This window comes from Ornithorhynchus anatinus, chromosome 2, assembly GCF_004115215.2.
Source record: "Ornithorhynchus anatinus isolate Pmale09 chromosome 2, mOrnAna1.pri.v4, whole genome shotgun sequence".
NCBI classification, from domain to species: domain Eukaryota; kingdom Metazoa; phylum Chordata; class Mammalia; order Monotremata; family Ornithorhynchidae; genus Ornithorhynchus; species Ornithorhynchus anatinus.
Genome location: NC_041729.1, coordinates 29,842,059 through 29,866,920, shown reverse-complemented (window position 1 = coordinate 29,866,920; position 24,862 = coordinate 29,842,059). Strand labels below are relative to the sequence as shown.

At 44.4% G+C, this 24,862-nt stretch overlaps 1 long non-coding RNA gene across 1 annotated transcript in view; it reads left to right on the top strand.

Moving 5' to 3' along the window:
- LOC114809160 overlaps positions 1-24,862 on the top strand; it is a 120,876-nt gene that overhangs the window by 65,841 nt on the left and 30,173 nt on the right. Inside the window, exon 2 of the long non-coding RNA XR_003756922.2 lies at positions 24,130-24,214. This is a non-coding gene — a long non-coding RNA (uncharacterized LOC114809160). The remainder of the gene's footprint in view (positions 1-24,129; positions 24,215-24,862) is intronic.

The following is a 24,862-nucleotide window of genomic DNA, read 5'->3' as shown; positions in this document are numbered from 1 at the left end:
ACCTATGTGGCTAGATGTGTATTTGCAGCTTATAACTTCAGGGGTCTCTCAGGACCAACCCTTGTCTGACACCTGGAACCCCTCTTTGCTGCAACCCAGGTTTTTCTTATCATGGCTTCCATTGCATTTTGAGCAACTTTCCACAGACAACATTCACATCCTACCCCAGGCCTGTACCCATCCTATAGCTAGTCCTGCCTCTTTCCAACCAGCTTCCAGTTTTGCTTAGAGTGCTGTAGGGACCCTTGTACCTTTTTCAGTTATCCTGAACTGATAACCTTGAAAGTGGATTAAATAGGTCGGTTCCTTCTCTCCCAATAGGTTGCTAGCTTATGGTCAGGTCTCACTTCCTTTTTTAGTCTCGGAAGCACCCTGTGGGTCAGGGACTTTGCACGCTGTAAGTATTTCTTCACACTGTTAGTGCTCAATAAGTACCATAGATGGATTATCACGTCAAAAAAAAAAAATGAGGAAAAAAAATCTTCCTCTTTCTTCTCTTACTCCCCTCTAGCTCATCCTCTTATCCTCCACTCCTCTGATGCTAACCTTCTCTCTATGTCTCGTTCTCACCTGTTCCACAGTCGACCCCTGGCCCAAGTTCTACCTCTGGCCTGGAATGCCCTCCCTCCTCAAATCCACCAAACAATCCCACTTCCCCCCTTTCAAGCCCTACTGAAGGCTCATCTCCATCAGGAGGCTTTCCCAGATTAAACCCCCCAGTCCTCTGCTCCTCTTCCCCATTGACCCAACTCACTCCTTTTGCTCTCCCCCTCTCCCCCCCCCCCATAACACTTGTGTATATATGTACATATTTATAATTCTCTTTATAATTCTATTTATATTAATGATGTGTATATATCTATAATTCTATTTACAGTGATGCTACTGATGCCTGTTTACTTGTTTTGATGCCTGTCTCCCCGTTTCTAGACTGTGAGCCCACTGTGGGCAGGGATTGTCTCTATTTGTTACTGAATTGTACTTTCCAAGCGCTTAGTACAGTGCTCTGCATACAGTAACCGCTCAATAATAGAGTTGAATGAATGCTGAATGAATCCCTTTCTGTTTCTGCCATCAGTCAGTGGTATTGGCTGAGCATTTACTCTGTGCATAACCCTGAACTAAGTCATTAGGAGAGTACAATAGATTTAGTACATATGATCCCTGCAATCAAGGAAATTACAATCCTAGTAGACTTTCTTCTATCTCCTATGGCTTTTAGTGTTTCCTTGGCTCTTCCAGTGGACTTTTTCATAAAAAAAGAACTCATCTGGTCTATAGACTAGCCTCTAGCTAACAGTAATGTGGAAATGCCTTCCTCTCCAGTTCAGGGACATCTAGTGAGGCAGAAGCCAGGGAAATTTGGCTTCACTCTGTAAGGACTTTTTTAAACTTCTTAGCCATGTTTTTTTGATCATCCAGTTTTGATCATCCAGCTGATGATGTTTTTCCATCATCCAGTGATTAAACAAATATCCATTCCCTATCCGAGGTTAGCAGAATTACTTAGTGTGTCTGAACGGCACACTGCTTGTGGAATTGCAAACTGTTTTAGTAAATCAGTTAGTAGTATTCATTGAGCATGCTGTGTGTGCAAACCACTATACTAAGCATTTGGAAGAGTGAAATAGCATTAGTTGACCTGATCTTTGCCCTCATGAAGCTTACAATCTAACAGTGGAGATGGATACTAAAAATTCCAGATAGGAGGAAAAATGGATATCAGGATGGCAATTGATCATATTCTCTCTTCTTTATTATTTATACAGTTCATTAATCAGTGGTATTTCAGTGCTTAGTGTATGATGAACACTGTCCTAAGGGCTTAAGAAGCAGCATGGCCCAGTGGAAAGAGCCCAGGCTTGGGAGTCAGAGGTCAAGGGTTCGAATCCTGGATCTGCCACTTGTCAGCTGTGTGACTGTGGGCAAATCACTTAACTTCTCTGTACCTCAGTTCCCTCATCTGTAAATTGGGGATTAACTGTGACCCCCACGGGGGACAACCTGATTACCCTGTATCTACACCAGAACTTAGAACAGTGCTCTGCACATAGTAAGCGCTTAACAAATGCCAACATTATTACACTGCAATGGAGTTAGTAAACACGAGGCCAACTCACAAGGAGTACAGAGTGGGAGACAGACATCAGAAAAAATAATATTACTATTAGCACTAACAGTAAACACAAGAAATGTGAGAATGCAATCATCCCTACAGTGTGGCCCAGTGGAAAGAGCAGAGGCCTAGGAGTCAGAATGACCTGGATTTTAATCCTAGTTTTTCCACTTGTCTGCTGTGTGACCTCAGGCAAGTCATTTCACTCCTGTGTGTCTCAGTGACCTCAATTGAAAATGGGAATTAAGACTGTCCCCATGTGGGACAGGGATTGTGTTCAACCCGATTAGCTTGACTCTTCCCCAACATTTAATACAGTGCTCTGCACACAGTAAGAGCTGAATAAATATGATTTATTGATCCCTTAGATGAAACTCTTTGGAAAGGTAAGGGGAGGGAAGCCAAGTGAGGGATCCTTCAGGGGACAAGTTCAAACTTCATCTGATGTAATATTTTAGGCAGCTAACTGCCTTTCAGAATGTGCCTGGCTGAGAATCGGACCAACAGATGGTAGCTAGAGATGATTCCATAGCAGCTGAGCCTCTAAAAACAACTTGAAGGTGTTCCTCTTGTCAAACTGCTACTTTATTACAGCACAGCTAATAAATGTAAAATTGCACTGTGGTGATAGAGGCAAAAAAGAGTGTAATGGATGTATTTAAGGCAGCAGATTTTATGCAGAAGTCCCGTTCTGACCTTACTGGAGGCTAGAAAGCACAGGATTATTTGTGATTTTTACAAAGGAGTTGGCTAATTGCTCTGGGATCTCCTCTCTATTTTTAGATCATGTCCCCAAAACTTATTTCTCCCAATAAGGATAGATGATTTATTCATTTGTAGTAGAACCAGAATAGAGAACTGACACATTCCTGTCCACAAGGAACTTTCACTCCAAAGGGGAGTTTATTCCCAGCAGGAAGCCAAATGTGAGGGGAAATAATCATGGCTCGGTGGAAAAAGCAAGGGCTTAGGAGTCAGAGGTCAAGGGTTCTAAACCCGGCTCCGCCACCTGTCAGCTATGTGACTTTGGGCTGGTCACTTAACTTCCCGGTGCCTCAGTTACCTCATCTGTAAAATGAGGATTAAGACTGTGAGTCTCACAAGGGACAACCTGATTACCCGGTATCTACCCCAGCGCTCAGAGGAGTGCTTGGCACATAGTAGGCACTTAACTAATATCAACATTATTATTATTATAAAGATGAGGATTATAGTATTATCTAAGTGCTTATTCTGTGGTGAAGCACAGCATTAAGATCTTGGGTAAATAGAGAAAACCTATCAATCAATCATATTTATGAGCACTTACTCTGTGCAGAGGTCTGGACTACATACTTGGGAGACTAAAACACAACAGTGTAATTTATACATTCCTACCCAGTCAGATTAAAAACTGCTCCATCTCACAAAGGGCTCATAATCTAAGAAGTAGGGAGATCTGGCTTCTTATCCCCATTTTAAAGAAGAGAAAATTGAGGCCCAAAAGTTAAGTAACTTCCCCAAGATCACAGAAGGCCAAAGGCATAGCTAGGACAAGTATCAATCAATCACTGTTATTTTTTGAGCACTTACTATGTGCAGAGCACTGTACTGAGTACTGGGGAGAGTAAAGTACGGCAGAATTAGCAGACATATTACCTGCCCATAATGAGCTAACAGTATAGAGGAGTAGACATACACAGATATGAATGAATCAGTGATTTAGAGTATATAATTTAGAGACATAGCATAAGTTCAGTGGGGTTGGGGTGAATATCAAATGTCCATAAGTCACTGAACCAAGTGCGTAGACATCAAATATCCAAAGGGCACCGGTCCAAGTGCATGGACAAGAAATGATGCTTTCCCACTCGCGGTTCCATCAGCCTAACTGCCTCTCAAGCATACTAGGTAAGCATTTCCTTTATCTGTACGCTATGACATTTCATTTTTTTCTTGATCGAGTAGCTTTCTGCTCATCTCATGATTTTTTGAACAGCCTGCATGACTCTGTGGGATAAACTTTGTACTTAAAAATTGAATTTCAAATTCTAAACCTCCCCATCCTAGGCATTCACCACTTGTCCTGGAGACTAAGCCCCTCTAGATCTCAGTTTCTTCCTGGATGCACCAGCCTGTAAAAAGGTGACTTACTTATCATCGCAGGCATCTACATCCACCTTCTTGCCAATACTCATGTTGGAGAGCAGCTATTTTCAATGCTTCTGTTTCTCTCCCAGGTTTCCTAAAGCAGTCACTAATAAAAAAGACCATTAATCCTTAATGAATCCGAAAAGGATCTGGTTGGTAATGCCTGACTGTGGAATTGTCCCAGGACCATCATTTGAATTGAAATGGAAGGAATGTTATCCTTTGCACACTCCTCTAAACACGGAAGACACTGAGAAGGGATGGTGGCTTCCAATAGACCAGCCATATTCCCCTTATGGACTTTCAAAATTATAAGTAGAGGGGAATAAAAATATCTGCTTTCTTAGGATTTTTATATCCCTGAAAACATTCTGGGGGTAGAACACTTGGGTGAATCAGTTAGCTCAGGCTGATGCCAGCAAAGTTTTCTCTTAAGGCTCTTCTGAATGAAAGGATTTTTTCAGCATTAATGGGGCAGAGCAATCTGTCCATGGTATTTACTGAGCATTTACTCTGTGCAGGGCATCATCAACATCAGTCCTATTTATTGAGCTCTTACTGTGTGCAGAACACTGTAGTGTGTAGAGCAGTATTAAGCGCTTGGAAAAGTATACTACATTGGAGTTGGTAGACAAGATCTCTATCCTCAAGAAGCTTACAATCTAGTGGGGGGAAATTGACATTAAAATATATTTACCTACAGGGGAAGCAACAGAGTGTAAGGATACATCAGGGAAATGCCAGAGACAGAGGAGTGATCTCTGTAGACAGAGCACACAAAAGCTAATCCTGTTTTGAGATGAGATCACCAAGTAAGAAACAGGAGAGCAATTAATCTTCCTGGTTGGGAGGATATTAAAACCAGCCAAAGATAGCAGAAGTAGCTTATCAAGCAGGAGAGACTTAATACAGTGTGTTTCAGATGTGACTTTCATTACACTCTTAATGGATAAAGCTTGGTTATAATCCATACTCCCGTTTTATTTTTTTTTTCTCTTTTTAATAAAGCCGTATCCCCTGTGCTAATGAGCTGCTTCATCTAATGTTACTGTAACACCAAACAGGGACACTGCCACCTGTTCTGCAACAGTGCTCTTCTTCTGGCAGATCCGATTATTGCTGTCAGTAGGTGAATGCACGTCATGTGAACTTTTCTCCTGTGGTGGTGAGGAAGCACCATTCATCAGCGAAATGGCACTGGGCAGAAAGTTCCTTAACCAAATTATTAGTGTCTGGATTTTTCATTTATCACATTGGGGCCTAGCCTCCTTCTGGCAGCTCTGTCAAGAAGGAACAGTGCCACTTCCCAGCTCCTATCAATTTCCCACTCTATCGCTGTATTCAAAAAGATGTTTTGGGGGCCTGTCTGTATACTCAGCTCTTTTTTTTTTGGACATTTATAAATGTCCCCTGTAGCAAGTATGTGGGTTGGTCATCAGTGCTGTTTTGTTGTCATCAGTTGGGGGAGTGGCAGTTTAGCTGGATGATTTTTGCTTTTAGAAATCATCCTACTAGGTTGCTGAAGCCATAGGGGTGAGATTGTAAATTCCTTGAAGACTGTAAATTCCTTGAGGGCAGACATTGAGTCACTCAACTGCACTGTATAGTGCTGTGCATGAAGTAAATCTTCAATAAGTACCATTGATGATTAACTGGTAGATTATAGAGTTGCTTTCATATCACAAGTGCTCAGTAAATACAATTGATTGATTACTCTGGTGTGAGGATACCTACGCACAGCACTTCTGTCCGTAGACTTCCCTTTCTTACTGTGTCACCACTCACTCAACTCCACACCCATTTTCTTCCCTCTTCTGCATGTAAGTCATTTCACATCTGTCTTCGCAGTTGACTGTATCAATCAATCATATTTATCGAACACTTAACTGTGTGCAGAGCACTTTACTAAGCATTTGGGGGAGTACAATAGAACAGAGTTAATAGAGAAGCAGAGTGGCTCAGTGGAAAGAGCACAGGCTTGCGAGTCAGAGGTCATGGGTTCGAATCCCAGCTCTGCCACTTGTCAGCTATGTGACCGTAGGCAAGTCACTTAACTTCCCTGTGCTCAGTTACCGCATCTGTAAAATGGGGATTAACTGTGAGCCTCACTTGGGACAACCTGATTACCCTGTATCTACCCCAGCGCTTAGAACAGTGCTCTGCACATAGTAAGCGCTTAACAAATACCAACATTATTATTTCCTGCCTACAATGAGAATACAGTCTAGAGTAGGGATTGGTTCTTCAGTCAATCAATCAATCATAATTTGTGAGCACTTAGTTTGTGCAGAGCACTGTACTGTCTTCTAGCTCCTCTGTACTCTCTCAGATGCTTAATACAGTGCTCTGCACACCATAAGTGTTAAATACTACTGATTACTGGGAAACAGTTAATTCCCATATTCTAGTGAAAGTTTCTTTAGTTCAGGGCCCTTCTGAAAGCAATATGAGGGTGTGTGAGGATTCTACATACCATACATTCCAGCATCAGTTCTTAAAGTAATACATGGGGTATATAAGTTCTTACTCCCCTCTTCAAAGCCCTACTGAGAGCTCACCTCCTCCAAGAGGCCTTCCCAAACTGAGCTTTCCTTTTCCCTCTGCTCCTTCTGCTGCCTCTCCACTTCACCTCCCCTCAAGTAAGCCTCGCTTTTCCCCCCCTTTCCCTCTGCTCCTCCCCCTCTCCCTTCCCCTCCCCTCAGCATTGTGCTCATCCTCTCATTTATATATACTTTTATTACCTTATTTATTTTGTTAATGAGATGTACATCCCCTTGATTCTATTTACTATTGTTTTAATGAGTTGTACATCCCCTTGATTCTATTTATTGCTATTGTTTTTGTCTGTCTGTCTCCCCCGACTAGACTGTAAGCCCAACAGTGGGCAGGGACTGTCTCTATCTGTTGCCAATTTGTACATTCCAAGCACTTAGTATAGTGCTCTGCACATAGTAAGTGCTCAATAAATACTATTGAATGAATGAATGAATGCTAAGTGCTGGGGTAGATACAAGATGATCAGGTCAGACCCAACTGTCTGTCCCGCCTAGGGCTCACAGTTCTTATATTTCTTTGTCTACCCAATTATTTATTTTGCTATTTCACCCTGCTATATTCATGCTGCTTTTCTGTTGTGGTGCTCTTTTCCCACTTCTCCCACTGCCAGTTTGCTGCTGTTGATCTTGAGTAAGTCATTTAACTTCTCTGTGCCTCAGTTACCTCATCTGTAAAATGCCCCATATGGGACAGGGACTGTGTCTAACCTGATTCACTTGTATCTACTCCAGCATTTAGTACAGTGCCTAACCCATAGGCACTTTAATACCATTTAAAAAAAAACCAACCTGTGAACCTCACATGGAAGACAGTCCTTAATGTGATTAACTTGTATCTCCTCCAGTGCTTAGAACAGTGCTTGACACATAGTAAACACTTAACAAATACCATCATCATTATTATACTTATAAATAACTTTCATCTGTGTTCCTTGCTAGATTAGACTAAAGAGGTTATCCCAAACGCACAAACACCACTTGGATTTCTCACCACATCTTGCTTGAAAACGAGAATCCTGGCAAACTGTATTTCTTTGCTCCAAATGTGGGACTCTGGGATAATGCATTCTCTGTCCTCTCCTCTGCACCTCTGCTGATCCAGGAGGCCAGGGATTGACTGTTGAAATGATATAGTATGTAAATGACATAGAAATGACATCCTGACTCTGCCCCTTTTCAGCTGTGTGACTGTGGGCAAGTCATTTCACTTCTCTGTGCCTCAGTTCCCTCACCTGTAAAATGGGGATGAAGACTGTGAGCCTCACGTGGGACAACCTCATTCCCCTGAATCTACCCCAGCGCTTAGAACGGTGCTTTGCACGTAGTAAGCGCTTAACGAATACCAACCTTATTATTATTATTATTAAAGAACACTATTTTCTCCTTCCTATTTTAGGGGCTGCCAGAATACTGAAGCAAAACACAGTAATAACCTTATGTGAATCATAGAAAATATTGTCAGCATTTCCTGAGGAGGAGTGATAGGATGATGAATGGAACTGTCAATGACATTATTATGGGATATGAAGAACCAAATTGGGTTAAGATATTTAGTTGGCAGTGTGATTAAGCTGATTCTGTGAATTGACGATTAAAGTTTTGTTAATTAGGCTTATTCGATAACAAGGAATCTTTTGATAATTAGCCATAGTGGAGAGAAGGGAAGCCGGACATCCGGTTTGGGAGAGCACCCTGAAGAACAAACAGGCCTGAGTTTTACAAAGCCAGTGGATTCTTATTGGAAAGCATGATTGTCTTCAGTTATACAGGCCCCTCCTTGTCCCCCATCCCCGGAACTAAGGAGTCCGCGAGGAGGCCAACCTTGGGCAAGCACTCAGGTTCAAGCTGGGGTGAGGCAGTCCACCCTTCCCATTCCACGAAACTCCATGTTAGGCCACTATGGTCCAGAAGAGGGTAGCCATGGAAAGCTCAGTGATTGTGAAGTGCGGGTATGGTTGTAAGGGTTGACCGAAGGTGCAGAAATCTGTGAGAACTGGGTGGACCTGTTGAAGCCCCAGCTAGGCCCAGGAACAACCACTTTCGTTCCACCCTGACTTTCTAATCATAATTATAACTGTGGTGTTTGTTAGGCACTTACTATGTGAAGATATAGTATCATCATCATCATCATCATCATCATCAGATCAGACAGAGTCACACACAGGGCTCACAGTAAGTAGGTGGGAGAAGAGCTATTGAATCCCCATTTTACAGATGATGCAACTGAGGCACAGAGAAGTTAAGTGACTTAAGGTCACACATCAGTCACATGATGGAGGCAGGGTTAGAACCCAGGCCCATGCCCTTTCCATTAGGCCGCGCTGCTCCTCTGCCCTCCACTTTGTCCTTCTTTGACTCCCCCAAGAACGGCCGACTTTAGATGGTTGGTGAGGGTGGCAGCTCTGATGGGGTGTGCCATCCTGAGGGTAATGGTGATTAAAAATTTGAGGGTACCCAGGCTGAGTTGGGAGAAGGGCCCATAAGACCAGGGTCCTAGGAGGGGAACACAGTTGCTCTGGATCAGGGGTTCTCCCGCCTTCAAAAAGCAGTCTGAGATTAGGGGTTCTGATGGACTTCTCTATGATACCATTATCAGTCAATCGATCAGTGATATCTATTGAGTGCTTACTATGTGGTAACCACTGTTTAAAGCTCTTGGGAGAGTACAATACAAGACAATTAGCGGACATGTTCCCCGCCCACAATGATATTACAGCCTAGAGGGGGAGACGGACATTAATATGAACAAGTGATTTATAATAATGTGAAGATATGTACGTAATTGCTGTGGGGTTGGGGGGAATATCAAATGGCCAAAGATCCAAGTGTATTATGCTGCATGTGGTGCCTGTGCTGTGCAGTGGTATAGTTTCATGCAGAACAGAAGGGGACTTACAGTCCTGCTAGATTGTAAACTGCTTGAGTCAGACAATCGTTCATACTTATTGAGCACTTACTGTGTGCAGACCACTGTTCTAAGCGCTTGGGAGAATATAGTATAAGCATTTAGGAGCGGGTACAGTAATGCTTGAGGACAGACATCATCATCATAATAATTGTGATGTCTATTAAGGGTACTCTATGCTGGGTACTGTATTAAGCACTGGGGTAGGTACAAGCAAATCGAGTTGTAGACAGTCCCCGTTCCATGTGGAGCTCACTGTCTCAACCTCCATTTTAGAGATGAGTTAACCGAGGCCCAAAGAAGTGAAGTGACTTGCTCAAGGTCACACAGTAGACGGGGGGAGCCTGGATTAGAACCCATGACCTTGTGAATCCCAGGCCTGTGCTATATCCACTACAGCCTGCTGCTTCTAATTCTACTATTACTCATGCCTACTAACTCTGAAGTACTCTCCCAGGTGCTTAGTAGAGTGTACTACACAGCATACATGCTCAATAAGTACTACTGATGGAGGGGGCAGCACAATTTTCCTGCCTTAGAACAGTGAAAGGACGGAAGCTAGCCCTGATCAGACTGAGCCAGACCCAGTCCAAGGGAAGACAAAGCATGGCCTAGTGGCTAGAGCACAGGCCTGGGGGTCAAAAGGACCTGGATTCTAATCTCAGCTCCACCACTTGTCTGCCGGGTGACTTTGGGGAAGTCACTTGACTTCTCTGTGCCTCAGTTCCCTCATCTGTAAAATAGGGATTAAGACTCCGTACCCCATTGTGGAACAAGGACTGTGTCCAGCTAGATTTATGTGTATCTACCCCAGCACTTAGTACAGTGTCTGACATAGAGTAAGCCCTTACCAAATGCCATTTAAAAAAAATACTTGTAGCTTATTCCGGAATGTTGGTCTTTTCAAGGATCTACCTGCAGTGGCTCTGAAGGGATTCCCTCTTGAGAGAAAACAGGAACTCTGGACTGCCCATTCTCTTTCTTTGGTGGCCTGCACCAAACCATTTTTGTTCTGTTGACACAAGTCTCCTTACAATATGGCCATTTTCCAGCTCACTGGCTCCCTTCGTTCACCCATTCCATTGTTCACTTCCTCCAACCTTTACTTCATTGTTTTCTCACCCATGCCTTACTAATGGATTTGTAAGAAAATTACAATATGCAGAGAAAATATGCTTGGAATAATACATATAAGGAAATCCAACCAGGCAGTGAAGAAAACGAGCGTATTACTCTTCATACTCTAATTTGGAGTCATTCATTTCTTTTCCGTTAAATGATAGGCATTCACTCAAGGGTCAGCCGAGAGGTAGTGTGGAAGGGTTGGAAGGAGTGACAACTATTTGACCTGCCATTTTCCCCAGGGGGGCTTGGAGAATCCAAGAATCCTATGCAAGAGAACATAGTGGATGGTGCTGGAAAGGCCACTGAACTTGGTCAGAACTGGAGGTTTCAGTTTTCAGTGTGCTTTCTTGAGTGAGAAAACCATTTTAAAAGTGCTGCTGTAGGTTCAGCATTGAGTCACTTCCAGTCAAGGTGGGTTAAAGTGAGAGCTGCGTCTGGTTCAACTGCACATTGAATCCAATTCACATTTCAAGCTGGACTGGTAATCATGGCCCTAAGCCTCAAGTTCTCTCATTTTCAAATGATATCTAAGCCACTCAGCAGTATTTATTTAGTTTCTAACAGGGGAAGGATACTATACATACACTGAATTTTGGATTTGAAAATGATGGTGATTTTGACAGTGAGATTTTATCAGTATTTGTAGCTGTGGTTGATATGCCTTTCTACATCGTGCACTTTGTTGCATTTATTACCCACAGTGCCAGGTACTGTTTTCCTTTCTCTTTCTCGGAGCATCAGTTTGGGAAAAAACATACGATCAAGAGTTGCCCCGTTTCTGATTTCTGTGCAACAGGTTAATCCATTCATTTAATAGTATTTATTGAGTGTTTACTGTGTGCAGAGAACTGCACTGAGTGCTCGGGAGAGTACAGTGTAACAATAAACACATTCCCTGCTCGCAACGAGCTAACATTCTAAAAGTGGGAGTCAGGCATTAATATGAATAAATAAATTACAGATATGTATATAAATGCTGCTGGACTGGGAGGCAGAAAGAACAAAGGGAGCAAGTCAAGGCAGTGCAGAAGGGAGTGGGAGATGAAGAAAGGGGATGCTTAGGGAAGGTCTCCTGAAGGAGATGTCTTAAATAAGGCTTTGAAGTGGAAGAGAGTAATTGTCTGTGGGATTTGATGAGGGAAGGCATTCCAGGCAAGAGGCTGGATTTGGGCGAGGGGGTCGGCATCGAGATAGGAGACGTCGAGGCACAATGAGAAGGTTAACATTAGAGGAGTGAAGTGTGCGGGCTGGGTTGTAGGAGGAGAGAAGCCAGGTGAGGTAGGAAGGGACAATACCTTAAAACCAAGGAGTTTTTGTATGATGCAGAGGTGGATGGGCAACCACTGGAGGTTTCTGAGGCGTGGGGTGATACGTCCTGAACATTTTTGTAGAAAAATGATCCGGACAGCAGAGTGAAGTATGGACTGGAGTAGGGAGAGTCAGGAGGCTGGGTGATCAGGAAGGAGGCTGACGAAGTAATCCAGGCAGGGTAGGATGAGTGACTGTATTAACGTGATAGCAGTTAATACTGCCTCCCAACTCTCTCTCACTCTGCTCAATCATGGTGGAGGTTTTTCTTCATTGTGTCTTTAAAACATTTCTTCTGCAAAAGTAATAATAATAATAAATGTGGTATTTGTAAAGTGTCTACTATGTGCCGAGTAGTGGGTTAGGTACAAGATAATCAGGTCTTATCCGGCCCCTATCCCACATGAGGCTCACAATGAATGTAGGTGGGGGAACAGGTATTGAATCCCCATTTTTTGGATGAAGAAGCTGAGGCACAGAGAAGTTAAATGACCTGCCCAAGGTCATACTGAACTAGGCAGCCCAGATGTAGAGGACAAAGAAGTGACATGGTCCCTGCCTACAAGGAGCTTCCACTCTAACTGGGGTATTATGCTAAATATCAACCAAATTCCTCTCAGGAACTGGAGGGAGACAAAGTCATGATCCCTGGTTCTAGTTGTGGATCTTCCCTTGAATCTTGAGCAAATCACAGGTTTCTTTGCATCACTAGGCTTCAGTTGTCTCCTCTGTGAAACAGAACTAATATCCTTTCCCCCTGAAGTGAAAGTCAGGTTTGCTTGCAGCTCCTTGTTGGTTTAGCTATTACTATTGTTGTCATCATTATAATTATTCTATTTATTAAGCACTTTGTGCCAAGCACTGTTCTAAGTACTGGGGTAGGTACAAGTTTACCAGATCGAACAAAATCCCTGTCCCTCATGGGGTTCACCATCTAAGTAGGAGGAAGAGCAGGTATTGAAACCCCATTTAGCAGATGGGGAAACTAAGGAATAGAGAAGTTAAGTAACTTGCCAAGGTCTTACAGCAGGCAAGAGGCAGAGGTGGGATTAGAACCCAGGTCCCCTGACTCCCAGGCCCATGCTTTTTCCACTAGGCCGCACGACTCCACGCTCTATTTCAGAGTAGTTGCTTGTGTCACTCGTTCTTCTCACAAGTCCTGCCCCGTGAAGGTTTTATATCCCTAACACTGCTTCAGTGCTAAGCCCATAAGAATAGTGGCCCCTGCCCTTCAGGATTCTAGAATTTAAAAGTGTAGACATAGCCAATACAATTTAATCTATAATTGCAGCACCAACATAGAAACATGCAGACAAAGACGAATTCAAAGCAAATGAAAGAGCACGAGTATCTTCAGAGATAGGGTAGAGGGAAATGCCGTAAGGTAGTTGGAATGGTGGGAATTTCTGGATCCAGTTGGTGTTAATGGACTTTAGAAGGCTAGTGGGAGCTGGACAAATGGTAGTGCTATTTAGAGCAACTGCAATATTCAACTTTTTATTGAAACGAGACCTAACTTCCTGTTTCCCCCATTAGATTAGTATTAGATTAGATTACTCTGCTGTATTATACTTTTCTAAGCACTCGGTAGAGTTCATTATAACGGAGTTGGTAGACACATTCCCTCCCCACAGGAAGCTTACAATAAGTGCTAAATAAATGCCACTGATTGATTTCAGCGTGGCTCAGTGGAAAGAGCACGGGCTTTGGAGTGAGAGGTCATCGGTTCGAATCCCGGCTCTGCCACTTGTCAGCTGTGTGACTGTGGGAAAGTCACTTAACTTCTCAGTGCCTCAGTTCCCTCATCTGTAAAATGGGGATTAAGACTGTGAGCCCCACGTGGGACAACCTGATTCCCCTGTGTCTACCCCAGCGCTTAGAACAGTGCTCTGCACATAGTAAGTGCTTAACAAATACCAACATTATTATTATTTCTTGAAGGCAGAAAATGTGGGTCTCGCTTTTATTCTCCGCCAAGTGCTTCGTACAGTGTTTTGCACTCAAATGCTCAATAAATACCAGTTAGCGATGAGTTGGGCTTATGACCTGGTGGGAGAAAATAAAGTTACCTTGGAAAAGAAGAGAGAGCAAAGGAGGAAAGAAGGAGAATTAAAAAGTCCATTTCTCAAACTTTTTGGCCTTAGCTGAACTTAGCCTCCCAAGTTTGCCCAGTATCAGTTGTGAACTCTAAGGTTACAGGCTTTGAATATTCAGAGACTCATCGGACTCTTACTTGTGGGAGCAGTAAGGTCTTATAATACATGTACATGCTATTTAAGCAGTTTCATTGTATGTTCCCGAGCCATCTCTGAATATTCTTTCCTTAATCAGAATGCCCTTAAGGAAAAAAATGTCATAGTTGGTGTTTCTCCTGCTAGATGAAAGAAAAAAATATGCAAATGAAATAGAGAAGGGAGCAACCAGAGACCAAGGGAGAAGAGAAGGGGAGCAATGTCTGCGATTAGCCGCTTGATATAGAAATAATTATAGAAGTTTTCCACCATGGGTAGACAATTACTCTCCCCATCTTTGAAACCTAATTTGAAGGCACATCTCTTCCAAGAGGCCTTCCCTGACTGAACCCTCATTTCTCTTCTCCCATTCCCTTTTGTATCACCCTTGCACTTAGATTTACTCCCTTTTTTCACCCCTCCTTCAGCCCCACAGCACTAATGTGCGTAGCCATAATTTATATTAAGTTTGTGTCTCCCTTTAGATTGTAAAGTCACTGTGACCAGGAAACTTGTCTACCAATTCTGTTATATTGCTCTTTCCCAAGCACTTAGTTACAGTGCTCTGCACACAGTAAGCATTCAATAAATATGATTGACTAATGGTGAGGAGAGGCCAGATAGGAGCACTGTACAAAAAGAAGACAAACGGTATCAGCTGGTGATTTTTTTTTCTTTTTCAGTTTTGTAGTTCTGTTTCTTTGCGGTAAGAATTTTGGAATCAGCCTTAAGGAAAGAAGAAACTGGCCCAGATGAAATGAAAACTGACCTGAACTTTGGGCCCAAGTTTTAATTGCTGTTTGATGATGATTCAAAAATGTTCATAGAATTATCCCTTCCAAAACATTGCTCTTCAACTGCCCACAGCCTCTGCTGATAAACCATATACTGATTTATTAGCAAAGAATCATTTTTTCCCCATGTTCTTACCCTGGGCTAATTTGCTTGGCTGCCCTAGCCGTTCTAAACTTTTTCATTTAAACCCTCCTAACAATTCCATTTGATTCTTAAATGCAATCTGACTCTCCAAACAAAATATCCGAAGAGCAAATGCGAACTCAAATAAGCCTCTTTCCCTTCCCTGTGGAAGGACAGAGTGTAAATTGAAAGAAGACAATTGAGGTTTCCTTTTCTGAAACATTTTTCATAGGTACCATCTTGCTAAGCATTAGAGTGATAAAAGTAGAGTGGGGATACTTTGAGTGTTACCCTAAAGACCCAGTTTCTTCACATCCTGCTTTATTTCGTAAAGAAGCAGCATGGTTTAGTGGTTAGAGCACGGGCCTGGGATTCAGAAGGAACTGGGTTCTGATCCTAGCTCGGCCACTTGTCTGCTGTGTGACCTTGAGCAAGTCACTTAACTTCTCTGTGACTCAGTTACCTCATCTGTATAATGGGGATTAATACCGTGAGCCCCATGTGGGACATGGACTGTGTCCAACCTCGTTATCTTGTATCTACCCCAGCTCTTAGTACAGTGTCTGGCATAAAGTAAGTGTTTAACAAATACCATAAAAAAGATTACAGAACGCTGGATTATGGAGATTTTTTTTTTTACAAGTCCCATGGAAGCAATTATTTCCTATTGAAAACGTAACCAAGATGGGCTGAAGGGATTGATCTTGCCTTAACTTTCTCCCCTGAAGGGCAAACAGCAGATTTTTCTTGAGGGGATAGAAAGCATGACGTGTTACTAGACAATATCTGAGTTATCACCCTCTCAGATCCTTTTAATTTCACTTTTTATCCTCTTTTCCCAAACTACTTTCATTCTGATTGGTTTTCCTTTCCTCAGGAATCTCCATCAAGCTGCAAACTCTGAAAAAATAAGAGGTATTTGTTAAGTGCTTACTCTGTGCCAGACACTGTACTAAGCACTGTGGTGGATACAAGCAAATCTAGTTGGACACAGACTCTGTCCCAGGTGGGGCTTACACTCTCAATCCCCATTTTACAGATGCGATAACTGTGGCACAGAGAAGTGAAGTGACTTGTCCAAGATCATACAGCAGACAAGTGGTGGAGCTGGGATTAGAACCCATGACCTTCTGACTCCCAGGCCCTATCCACTTCACCATGATGCTTCTCACACACCATGCTGCTTCTCACTCTAGCGTATCCTTTGCTCAGGACTTCCTAGGGACTCAACCTCGGTGCCAACATCCGGGCTCCTTAGATCATGGATCTTCAATATCATATAGATTCAGGTTGGATTTATTCAGAGAGCTCTCTGGCAATCAATGGAGGGACTCCAGGAAGAGGAGCAGAACTTTGCCTCTCCCTTCCCATCCCCACAGCACTGTACTCGTCCGCTCGACTGTGTATATTTTCATTACCCTATTTATTTTGTTAATGAATTGTACATCGCCTCGATTCTATTTAGTTGCCATTGTTTTTACGAGATGTTCTTCCCCTCGACTCTATTTATCGCCATTGTTCTCGTCTGTCCGTCTCCCCCGATTAGACCGTAAGCCCGTCAAACGGCAGGGACCGTCTCTATCTGTTGCCGACTTGTTCATCCCAAGCGTTTAGTACAGTGCTCTGCACATAGTAAGCGCTCAATAAATACTATTGAATGAATGAATGAACTTTGAAATAATAATAGCAATAATAATGGTATTTGTTGTTTACTATGTGACCGTCACTGACCTAAGCCCTGGGGTGGATACAGGAAGATCGAGTTGGACACAATCCCTGCTCCATGTGGGGCTCACAGTCTCAATCCCCATTTTACAGATGAGGTAACTGAGGCACAGAGATGTGAATCGATTTGCTCAAGGTCATACAGCAGACAACTGGCAGAGCTGCGATGAGAACACATGACCTTCTGAGTCTCAGGCCCAAGCACTATCCACTACACCACTAATGATCATAATTATGGCGTTATTTAAATGATTATTAAGTGTCAAGTACCGCACTAAGCACCAGGGTGGATAGAGGATAATGAGTTTGGATGTTATCCCTGTCCCTCAGGGGGCTTATAGTCTGTTCTCCTCTATGATTGATCTGTTGCTGGAGCCTGGCCCAGGAGCTACAAAAAGACTTGAACCAGGCTGGGATCATTCACCCCCTAGGAGGGTGGGAGAAAGGGTATTCATTCATTCAGTAGTATTTATTGAGCGCTTACTAGGTTCAGAACACTGTACTAAGTGCTTGGCATGTACAAATCGGCAACAGATAGGGACAGTCCCTGCCCTTTGAGGGGCTTACAGTCTAATCGGGGGAGACGGGCAGACCAGAACAATGGCAATAAACAGAGTCAAGGGGAAGAGCATTTCATAAAAAAACAATGGCAAATAAGTAGAATCAGGATGGGTTTACCCTTTCAAAATGCCTGGATGGGCTTGCAACACACCCTCCTCTCCCCTCTATGGGTCCTCTGCCCTTGAGTAAGGCAGAATGACTCTGTCCCCTGAATCAGTGGATGGGATATCTGCAGAGGCCTCTATATGCAGAACTGAGAGAGTTCAATTAGTTCATCAGTTCAATCCCCTCCAACCTTCTAAAAAAGGGAATCAAGGTCAGTATTTGAATCTGCACATTGAGATCTTCTAGGAGAGAGGCTTGGTGATAACTGAGTTCTAGCTTTTTTAAGTAGCTAGGGAAACAGTTATTTTATTTGAATACCGTATCATAATAGTTCTCCTCTCAACTAAACACTGACTTTCTGTCTTCAAAGCCCCCCAGATCCCTCTTTCTTCCCTACTTTCAGGGAAAGCAAGCTTTCCCCATGAACATCTACATCCCTCCACCCGCAGCCCCAAACCCAGAAATCCCTTGACATTGGCCCCATAATATTTGACAATAGATAACAATTTCTGATCTAAGTAATAATAATAATAATGTTGGTATTTGTTAAGCGCTTACTATGTGCCGAGCACTGTTCTAAGCGCTGGGGTAGACATAGGGGAATCAGGTTGTCCCACGTGGGGCTCACAGTCTTAATCCCCATTTTACAGATGAGGTAACTGAGGCCCAGAGAAGTTAAGTGACTTGCCCACAGTCACACAGCTGACAAGTGGCCGAGCCGGAATTCGAACTCATGACCTCTGACTCCAAAGCCTGTGCTCTTTCCACTGAGCCACGCTGCTTCTCAAAATACTAATAATGATGGCATTTGTTAAGCGCTTACTATATGCAAAGCACTGTTCTAAGCGCTGGAGAGGATACAAGGTGATCAGGTTGTCCCACTTGGGGTTCACAGTCTTAATCCCCATTTTACAGTTGAGGTAACTGAGGCACAGAGAAGTTAAGTGACTTGCCCAAAGTCACACAGCTGACAAGTGGCAGAGCTGGGATTTGAACCCATGATCTCTGTCTCTGACTCCCAAGCCTGTGATCTTTCCACTGAGCCATGCTGCCTCTCTAAGCAATTCCTCTTGATTCCGCAGGAAACTTCTCTCAGATTTTCCCATGAATGAAGTTGACCCAATGTCAGTGGTGGACAGATAATTGACACTGCTCAGATTCCTGGCTTTTAACTCCTGCCTGGTTTCCACCACATTTGACAGCTAAATCAATGCCCACGTCTCCCCCATCTTAAAAAAACCCGCTCTTGACCCCACTTCCCCCTCCAGTTATCGCCCTATCTCCCTACTACCCTTCCTTACCAAAATCCTAGAACGAGTCGTCTACAATCGATGCTTAGAATTCCTTAACTCCCATTCTCTCCCGGACCCCCTCCGATCTGGTTTCCGTCCCCTCCGCTCTACCGAGACCGCTCTCTCTAAGGTCACCCGTGACCTCCTTCTTGCCAAATCCAATGGCTCCTTCTCCATTCTGATCCTCCTTGACCTCTCTGCTGCCTTTGACACTGTCGACCGTCCCCTCCTCCTCCACACCTTATCTCACCTCGGCTTCACGGACTCCGTCCTCTCCCGGTTCTCCTCTCGCCTCTCTGGCCGGTCATTCTCGGTCTCCTTCGCCGGCGCCTCCTCCCCCTCCCATCCTTTAACTGTTGGAGTTCCTCAAGGGTCAGTTCTCGGCCCTCTTCTGTTCTCCATTTACACTCACTCCCTCGGTGAACTCATTGGCTCTCACGGCTTCGACTACCATCTCTACGCAGATGACACGCAGATCTACATCTCCGCCCCTGTCCTCTCCCCCTCCCTTCGGGCTCGCATCTCCTCCCGCCTCCGGGACGTCTCCGCCTGGATGTCGGCCCGCCACCTAAAACTCAGCATGAGCAAGACTGAGCTCCTCATCTTCCCTCCCAAACCCGGTCCTCTCCCGGACTTCTCTATCACCGTGGATGGCGCGACCATCCTTCCCATCTCTCGGGCCCGCGATCTCGGTGTCATCCTCGACTCGTCTCTCTCGTTCACCCCACGCATCCTATCCGTTACCGAGACCTGCCGGTTTCACCTCTACAATATCGCCAAGATCCGCCCTTTCCTCTCCACCCAGACAGCTACCTTACTGCTATAGGCTCTCGTTATATCCCGGCTAGACTACTGTGTCGGCCTTCTCTCTGACCTCCCTTCCTCCTCTCTCGCCCCGCTCCGGTCTATTCTTCACTCCGCTGCCCGGCTCATCTTCCCGCAGAAACGCTCTGGGCCTGTCACTCCCCTTCTTAAACAACTCCAGTGGTTGCCTATCAACCTCCGCTCCAAACAAAAACTCCTCACTCTAGGCTTCGAGGCTCTCCATCACCTCGCCCCTTCCTACCTCTCCTCCCTTCTCTCTTTCTACCGCCCACCCCGCACGCTCCGCTCCTCCGCCGCCCACCTCCTCACCGTCCCTCGGTCTCGCCCGTCCCGCCGTCAACCCCCGGGCCACGTCCTCCCGCGGTCCCGGAACGCCCTCCCTCCTCACCTCCGCCAAACCGATTCTCTTCCCCTCTTCAAAACCCTATTTAAAACTCACCTCCTCCAAGAGGCCTTCCCAGACTGAGCTCCTCTTCTCCCTCTACTCCCTCTGCCACCCCCCCTCACCTCTCCGCAGCTAAACTCTCTTTTTCCCCTTTTCCCTCTGCTCCTCCACCTCTCCCTTCCCATCCCCGCAGCACTGTACTCGTCCGCTCGACTGTATATATTTTCATTACCCTATTTATTTTGTTAATGAATTGTACATCGCCTCGATTCTATTTAGTTGCCATTGTTTTTACGAGATGTTCTTCCCCTCGACTCTATTTATTGCCATTGTTCTCATCTGTCCGTCCCCCCCGATTAGACCGTAAGCCCGTCAAACGGCAGGGACCGTCTCTATCTGTTGCCGACTTGTTCATCCCAAGCGCTTAGTACAGTGCTCTGCACATAGTAAGCGCTCAATAAATACTATTGAATGAATGAATGAATGAATAAATCACGTGGTCCCGAGAGGTGCGACAACTCTAAGATCTGTCATACTCTTTCCTTGGGGACCAAGGACAAATTATTTCAATATCCTTGTGACATATCCCCAGGACAATTGGCAAAAGGATCCCAGGCATTGGCCTTGGCTCCTTTCTCTCCATCTAGTTCCTCCCTCCCTCAGGAGTTTCTTGTTTTGCTACTTGTTAAGCACTTACTCTTTCCTGAACTAAGTATTGGAGGTAATAATAATAATGTTGGTATTTGTTAAGCGCTTATTATGTGCCGAGCACTGTTCTGAGCGCTGGGGTAGATAGAGGGTAATCAGGTTGTCCCACGTGAGGCTCACAGTTAATCCCATTTTACAGATGAGGGAACTGAGGCCCAGAGAAGTTAAGTGACTTGCCCACAGTCACACAGCTGACAAGTGGCAGAGCCGGGATTCGAACTCATGACCTCTGACTCCCAAGCCCTTGCTCTTTCCACTGAGCCACGCTATGAGATAATCTGATTAGACAGAGCCCTGTCCTTCGTGGGCTGAAACTATAAATAGGAAGAAGTAGGATTTATTCCCCTTTTTATAGATGAGGAAACCGGCACAGAGAAATGATGACTTGCCCTTGATTACACAGCAAGCAAGCGTCTCCGCCCGGATTAGAACTCAGGTCCTCTGACTCCCAAGCCTGAGATCTTTCCACGAAGCTCTGCTGCTTCTCATTGTCATTTGAACCTCGACTGTTAATTCCAGGTTGTCAGCCCTAACGTCTGTGGAAATGCAGCTGATAGAGACATCGGCATTCCCTTCACTGCGGCTTTAGCCGATACAACTGCAGGCTTGTAAATTAGTAATCTCGGATGTAACTGTGAGGAACAGCCCTTGGTCAGACATAGGGTGACCCCCTGGGACCTATTTAGACTACCCCTGGGTAATGGAGCAAGTGATTCGAGTCTGGGAAGGACCCTTCAAACATATATCAGGCGCTTGAGGTTGCAGCCTCATAAACTAGCCATGGGCTGGCAGGGAAGAGAATTCTGGGAGGAGAATGGCTTTTGGCACATCAACTAGCCCGCCCATCTCTGGAGGGCCATTTGGTCCCAAGCCAGCTTGATCAGGGCAGGCCCAGGAAAACAAAATGAAATATCAGCATTATTACCACATGAATGTGTGTGGAGTACATGAAGGCATCAGTGGTTTATGAGTCTGAAATCCCATCTCTGGCCTCCATGACGCTGTGATAGTCGAATAAGTTTTTGTGACATACGGGGCGGCATAATCATTTCCTGCTAGGAGACCAAGATTTGTCGTGCAAGTTGGCTAGCGGATCGCCTCTTTGCCGAAAGGACTCCAAGCAGGCTGAAGGGCTGATTGACACGTGGAAGGGTTGGAGAGCAAGAAAATAGTTCATGAAGAACCCTGCTTTCTGTCACCTACGCAGGCAGGGAATTCAGACGGAGGAAGTCATTTGACATTACTGTGGGTTTGAACTCTGTGGGCGTAGCTGCAGATTGCTATCAATTTCATGGTCTCCCTGATTCCACCGGATCTAAATCTTTAGGAATCGGTCCCTAAGCCTTACTCTTTTCTTAAATCTCCCATCTTAACATTTCCTCTCTCAGGCCACCGTGGCCTTTGGCTGAGCAAAGGCATTTCTCCCGATGACGAATCTGGTGACAATCAGCTTGGAGGTCCTTGATTTCCAAGGAAATATTTTATCTGACAGTTTTCCCTCTTTTCCTCTGTTTTGGTGAAGTCCCCCATGCTGCTTATAGTGTTCGCACTTTCCTATCTAATCAGCTATTCTCCTTGAGTGTGACTGTGACTGGAAAAAAACAATGTGGGGCTGATGTGGGGGAAGCAGCTTGGTCTAGTGATAAGAGCAAAGGTCTGGGAGTCAGAGGACCTGGCTTCTAAACCTGGCTCTTACCCTTGTCTACGATGTGACCTTGGGTAAGTCATTTCACTTCTCTGGGCCTCAGTTTCCTTAACGGCAAAAGCAGGATTCAATATCTGTTCTCCCTACACTGGACTGTCAGCTCATTGTGGGCAGGGAACATGTCTGCTAATTTTGTTGCAATGTACCCTCCCAAGCCCTTAGTACAGTGCTCTGCACATAGTAAGCACTCAATAAACACCACTGGTAATATTTAGACTGTGAGCTCTACGTGGGACAGGGACTGTGTCCGACCTGATTGACTTGTTTCTCTCCCAGTGCTTAGAACAGTGCTTGAAACACAGTTCATGCTTGACAATTACCGTAATAAAAAATAAAAATAAAGACTACTCCCTTGCATCCTGTGCATATAAAAGTAGCTTCTTGTTGGACTGATGGGTCTTTCTTTGTTTTTGAGCCTACCTCTTTGTATTCAGAGTTTTGATAAGCATTACGGCCTAGTGGACAGAGCACAGCCCTGGGAGTCAGAGGACATGGGTTCTAATCCCACCTCCACTTCTTGGCTGCTGTGTGACATTTTGCGTTCCTTATGGCTTAAAGTCCAGTGGTCACAAATGGAGCCACCAATTGAATGCCCCACTGCCTTCCCAAGGTGTCTGCTACCAGTATCCTTCCTCCTGCAATGAAGCAAGGCAGGATGGGAAGAAGACCATCGGATGATGCTTAGTGGGGGAAATGGGATACTGACGAGGCAGCAAGGCTCTCCAGTGGGTTTCGGAGGCTGTGGGTGTTTGTGTTCTTCGTGCAAAAACGTTAATTTTCAATACAAGGAGACGATCCAGTTAATACCCTCAAGGAGCTTACAATCTAATGGGATTGACAAAAGTATAGGAATTTTCTATTCCTGAATTTGGACATTAATACACCACCATGAAGCAAGTCCCTTTGTATTTTATATTGGTTATAATATCAACTGGAAATCATCCAATGATATTAACTATTCAAAAATTCTCTGACAGAAACATTACACCCAGTACATGCTTGGTTTACAAAACATGTTGAAATTGGAGTGAACAACCAATATAAAAATATCTTAAAGATGACACGGCAGCTCAGCATTTTGAGTCCACAGGGATGTAAGAAATAAGCTTTCTGCCTGTTGAAAAGTTTGCAGCCTAAGAACAATGCAATGAGATGTCAAATCATTTTGCGCTTTTTAACATGTAAAATCTCTGCCATGTCGGTATTTCTTTATTTGAAGATGAAAGGCATCTAACTCTTAGGAAATGTTTGGTTTGTTTTACTTTCTCAGTGTGTTTCAGGTAGGTGGGAAGTCAAATTCAGTTTTTTTGGTTTGTTCTGTTATCGTTGGGCTTTGTCAACATAGTATCTTCATGTTTATTTTCTTTCCACCTTCAGAGAGTCAGAATTTAGGCCTAATGTTCAATGAATAAGGGATACAATAGACTTCAGAGCACTGAAAGGCTTCTCCAGCATAGAGTGGTTTATCAATCAGCTTTTCCAAGAGAATGGTATCTCCCTGGTTTTGTTAAGTTTTCCCCTTGTTTGTTTTGCAGGTGTAAACGACACCTCCCGCCTGACTAGAAATCCACAATCACTCTCCATCAACGGACTTCTCACGGTTTCAGTGCAGGAAGAAAGGTAAGTCGTTCTACCATTTTTTCAGCCTCTTTTGGACCTATGGACACCTCACTGCCAGTTTGCGGGGCCGGCCTCAGCTCAGAATAGTAACCTTTCCTACGCTAGAACATGGTTATGGTGGTCTTTAGCTTGGAGTTCCTCTGCTTGGTGGTAGCTCAATCATTCAGACAGTAGCTAGTGCCATGCTTAGGTACTTTTGTGTTTGTTGAAGGGTCCAACTCTTGCTTCCTCCATCTATTCTTTTGGCATTTTGCAATTCCCAGCTGCAACAGGTGTAAGCAGGTGTTGACTATATAATAATGTTGGTATTTGTTAAGCGCTTACTATGTGCAGAGCACTGTTCTAAGCGCTGGGGTAGACACAGGGGAATCAGGTTGTACCACATGGGGCTCACACAGTCTTAATCCCCATTGTACAGATGAGGTAACTGAGGCACAGAGAAGTTAAGTGACTCGCCCACAGCCACACAGCTGACAAGTGGCAGAGCCGGGATGCTTGTTGTAGGCTGGGACTGTCTCTGTTTATTGGTCTATTGTACACTCCCAAGGGCTTAGTACAGTGTTTTGCACACAGTAAGCTCTCAATACATACTTTGACTGAATGAGGAAGCATAGACTGTGTAGAGAGGGAGAGTAGGGTGCAGGGAAA